General features: G+C 33.2%; 1 protein-coding gene across 1 annotated transcript in view; it reads right to left on the bottom strand.

The window, feature by feature from the left end:
* The window catches only part of LOC117176803 (28S ribosomal protein S36, mitochondrial), an 81,793-nt gene that overhangs the window by 945 nt on the left and 75,816 nt on the right, over positions 1-5,032 (bottom strand). The gene's annotated exons all lie outside the window — the stretch shown is intronic.

Genomic DNA, 5,032 nt, shown 5'->3' with positions numbered 1-5,032 from the left:
TTACATCGCGTTTGCACGGAAACATGATTGACGAAAACAGCATTTAACATGACTTGTCAGATGTTGAATATGTGAGCGATCACTATGAGGAAAGTATTTTTGACTTTAAGCCGGAAGAGGTATTAAAGAATGACTTTAAAACCAGCGATGATACTGCGAAACTTGTAAATGTAATAAAGAACACTGAGCGTTTTGATTTCAACGAAAGTGAAATAGACATCATGCCTGAAAGCAATAGCAATTATATATCCAAAAAAAGAATATGCTACAGAAGAAGAGTGTGAAGAGAGTAGTGATACTGATAATAGAGATAATGAAACGACATCGAAGATACCACGAGATTTGAAAAAAAGAAAAAATTGTATATAATCAGAAAATCGGAAAATCAATAATAACGCTAACAGTAGCAACTCCGAAGGGTTTTTTGAACGATAGTTTTTTGAAACAATAAATTGAATTAGTTGCACGGAAAGAACTGGGCTTTCCTTGTACACTACGTTTCTATGTTGGATTTCGAGGAAATGAAAACTCTCATTTTGTTGGTTATGAACAATGTGCATTTGTTAGTCACAAAACACATTTCAGATTTGATATACTTGAAGTAGATGAGCGCATCATGGAAATACACGTTTCGAGTGACAAACCAATGGTTAAAACTCACGACCCCAGTGATGTGAAGCCTTACAGCCAGGTACGCGGTCCAAAGAGAAAGGAGCTGAAAAGGTTACTGAAATACAGTTCTGTTAGAATGACTCAATTAAGGATGAATCAAGATATTGATGAAGAGCTTATGATATTGACCACAACACTGAGAGATATGGATATACTGTTTGAAAATATATTGAATATAATTTTAGAAAGAGATAAAAAGAAAGCTAACAAAGCAATAACTCTGTTGACCGGCATCAAGAAGAAGAGTGCAGATGATATTTTACAAATGATGGAAAATGCACTGAATGATGAAGATTATATCGAAGTAAGCGAAGAGTTTCATGATGCCCATAAAAATTCGACGACAATTTCTGAACATTCCAAATTCTATGAACATTACTGAAAGATACTAGTACAGAAAACGAATTCCATTGACAATAACGAAAACGCTGAAATTACTAACGAATACTACGCTTCTAACTTCGCAGGTTATTTCTTAAAAACATTTTTATCTTATGCTTGTTTGACTACTGGACTAATGTTGCCATTTGTTAATAAGACAATCTCGCGTGTGAGTAGCGCTTATGCAGAAGCTCATATGAGATTATATAAAAAAAATGTAGTTCCTCAATCTAACAATAATTCTATTGGAGACCTAACACGAGCCGTAGCAGAATACTCAGCATGCTTGGTAGCTGAACAAAAACTAAATATTCGTGCGAAAGGTAACATTCGCTTTATACAAAGACCTCTATATCCTGAAGCAGCATCAAATCCTTTTGAAACAGAGAAATGGGGAAGATCGCAGAAAGCTATAGAAACTCAGAAAGTAAAGAGAAAAAAGTACACTATTTATTCTGGAAAAGAACTTATAAGAATGGGAAAGAATATCGTTTCAAAAGAAACAGTGGATGCACGAAAGATTGATCTCATTAACGAACCCCACGAAAAAACAATCGCTAAGAACTAAATATCGAATCTTCGTATACCGAATAAACTTGCAGTTAAAGGATTCAACAAGAAACAAACAGAGAAAAAATCGCAAACAAAGAAGGTCACTGCAGATAATGAAACATATATTGATTTAACTGATAATTTACAAGAAATTAATGCAGAGCAACATGAATTAAATAATGAAAACAACGTACTTAGGAAAGCCAGCGTGCAGACAAAACATGACAGTTTGCAAAATGGACTCGTAAATAGCGTATCGTATTATCTAACTTCACACTCAGAATTTGTCAAGATTGGTATTTACCAATCGAAAGTGAATCATCCCTTAATAATAAACGAATTTCAAATGGCTGCAAAACAATTCTCACCAATTGCAAGCTTTCAAAGGTGGATCGATTCCATTATAATCGACTCCTTCACAGTGACGCTTATGGATTATTGGAAAGACAAGAACATATCTTATATGCCAACAGATATGTCAAACAAGGCAATTGGAAGTTGCTGGCTAGTAGGGAAAAGTTCGAACTCCGACGTATATAAAATAAGAACACCACTTAAAGATAAGTTACTAATGCCTTACATGTATGATGGACACTGGATGCTTCTGCTGATTAATATAAAAGAAGAAACTCTTACATTTCTAGATCCTTACGAAACGGCACGAGATAAGACAAGAGTTTGTGAGGCTTTTCAAATGTATATAAAAAATTGTAGAGCACCCTGAAGTTTAAGTGACTTAAAACACATTGTTTGGGAAGAATAAAATATAACAGATAGGCCATATCAAGAAAGAAATCTTGATTTTAAAGTCAGAAAACATAACTAATAGGTGTATATATTGTTTTTCACAAGAGAAATCGACGTCGAAAAATCGAAAGATTTGTACATCATGTACACGATGGATGCACACCAGATGTTTTCCAAACGGTGGTGTAGACACTGAAGATGAAGAAAAGATGAATCTTCAAACCTTCAATAGAAAAGGAAAAGACCATGCTGTTAGTGCAATAGAAGATGAGGAAAGTATACCAAAATATATAGAAGGAGTTTACGGCGAGTTCCAATGCAAACTGTTGGCGTCAAAGTACGGGGTAAAAATCGTACTAAAACAAATTATCTTTTATGTGATACTGGATATAAATCCAATGAACGTAAGAGATTTCGAATGAATTTACGTTGAACAGTTGTCAAATGGTCTCTTCTGTTATTAAAAATACACGTATTTGTAAATTGTTAAGTAGTAATAAAGTTTATTTTACACTCACACGTCTTGTTATTTTATTTATTATCAAATATGTGCCCCACTCAAAATAGTATCTTACATAGAAAGGAGGAGAGCGCCGTATTTTCATGGTGAGGGCAATGTTGTCTAAACGAGTCGTAGACAAGGGCCGAAGGCCCAAGCCTATCAACGAGTTCCGACAAATTGCCTAAGAAATGAAAATAGCTAGCCTCCATGGCATGTATTGCATTTTTTTTAAAGAGAGGAGCAAAATCGATAGTGTATTTTTCTGGTGGTAGATTGAACGGGATCTCCCTTCTAAATTCAGCGAATCGAGCGCTTTGAACAGCACTTTAAAAAAATGTGGCACTTACCCATTATTATACTGTTTTCCAAAATCGAATCGAAATTTCATATAGTTGTCAGTGAAGTCATTTTCATTTACCGTAGATTAATCTTAATATACCAAGAAGTTGTACAATTAACATACATGTATATTAAAGTTGCGTTGCACTTTGTGCAACGAAAGGGTGGCATTTTGTCTAAAATTTGCTGCGAATGTTAAATTTTTTACGAGAGTAGGGGTAGTTTTAAATATTCTTTTCGGCGGCTCTTACCCCATTGAAATAACTTGTTCTATAACAAGGTAAATTAAAAGTATTTTTAACTCGAAAAAAACTGTATAAAGGCGGTCGTTTCGACGATTTTCTAATTTTCATACACTCAGGGGGTTTTAAATATTCTTTTCGGCGGCTCTTACCCCCTTAAAAAACTTGTTCTATAACAAGGTAAATTAAAATATTTTTAACTCGAAAAAAACTGTATAAAGGCGCTCATTTCGACGATTTTCTGATTTTGATACATTGGGGATGGTTTTAAATATTCTTTCCGGCGGCTCTTACCCCCCTGAAAAAACTTGTTTTATAACAAGGTAAATTAAAAGTATTTTGAACTCGAAAAAAAACTGTATAAAGGCGTTCATTTTGACGATTTTCTGATTTTGATACACTAGGGGTGGTTTTAAATATTATTTCCGGCGGCTCTTACCCAACTGAAAAAACTTGTTCTATAACAAGATAAATGAAAAGTATTTTTAACTCGAAAAAAACTGTATAAAGGCGGTCATATGGCCGATTTTCTGATTTTGATACATTATGGGTGGTTTTAAATATTCTTTCCTGCGGCTCTTACCCCACTGAAAAAACTTGTTTTACGAACTGGTAAATTAACACTATCTTCTATTGGATAAAAAAGTGTATAAAGGCGGTCATTCAGAACATTCTGTGTTGCCCCTATCTGCATTACATTTTAGGGTGTTTTACCCTTGAAACAAATTTTTTAAGATTTTTTTGTATAATACTTATTTTGATGCTTAGATGAATTAATTCCGCTAGGCTAATTTCAGAAAAAAAAATATTTATTTTTTTTCATTTCGTTCATTTTGAACGTTCGGAACTTCAGGTACATCATTTGTACTTGCTTCTAGTGTACTAGAGCCTAATTTCAGCAAAACATATCGAGGTTAAATATTACAAGAACGGTGTGGCATTGACTCGAGTTAGCATATGGCATCCGCTGGAATCGGGAAGTGCGAAATTCGAAATAATGCTTATGTTGCCGGCTTATTCTTTGTCGAAATGTGGTCATGCAGCTGCTGAGCGTGAAGTATGACATTCATTCGAATCTATTGAAATCAACATTTAAATTTACATTTTATTATTTTAAAATATTTTATTTATATTATTTCGCATAAGAAATTAATACATAATTTATATACTATACCTATTTATATGCTAGCCAAAATTTGGATTTAATTACAAATTTCAGAAAAAAATAATCGACATTTAAAGACATTGAAATTAACATTTTTTCCGATGCATATATTAACAAATTGGTTGAATCTTCCTTTATGATAAAAAGTTGTCGGTAAGTATGCGATTTAATAATTTTGTTGCGAATAAGTATTGGAAATACAATACTTTTTCGCGAAAAAAGTACTGGATTCAATACCTACTAATACTTCTTTTTTATAAGGGTTTATCAAAAAGAATACAAATATTTATAAATTTTTTGTCCAAGTGTATTGAAAATTGGTCTTTAAGAGGCGATGACCGCTTTATGGTTAATAAATTGCAAAAATTTGTTTCTGAAAACTCCATCGCGAAATTTCTTCCGTTTTTTCATGTCAATACTCAGGACAGATTT

Source organism: Belonocnema kinseyi, chromosome 7 (assembly GCF_010883055.1).
Source record: "Belonocnema kinseyi isolate 2016_QV_RU_SX_M_011 chromosome 7, B_treatae_v1, whole genome shotgun sequence".
In the NCBI taxonomy this organism is placed as follows: Eukaryota; Metazoa; Arthropoda; class Insecta; order Hymenoptera; family Cynipidae; genus Belonocnema; species Belonocnema kinseyi.
This window is presented reverse-complemented; position numbering and strand designations above follow the sequence as displayed.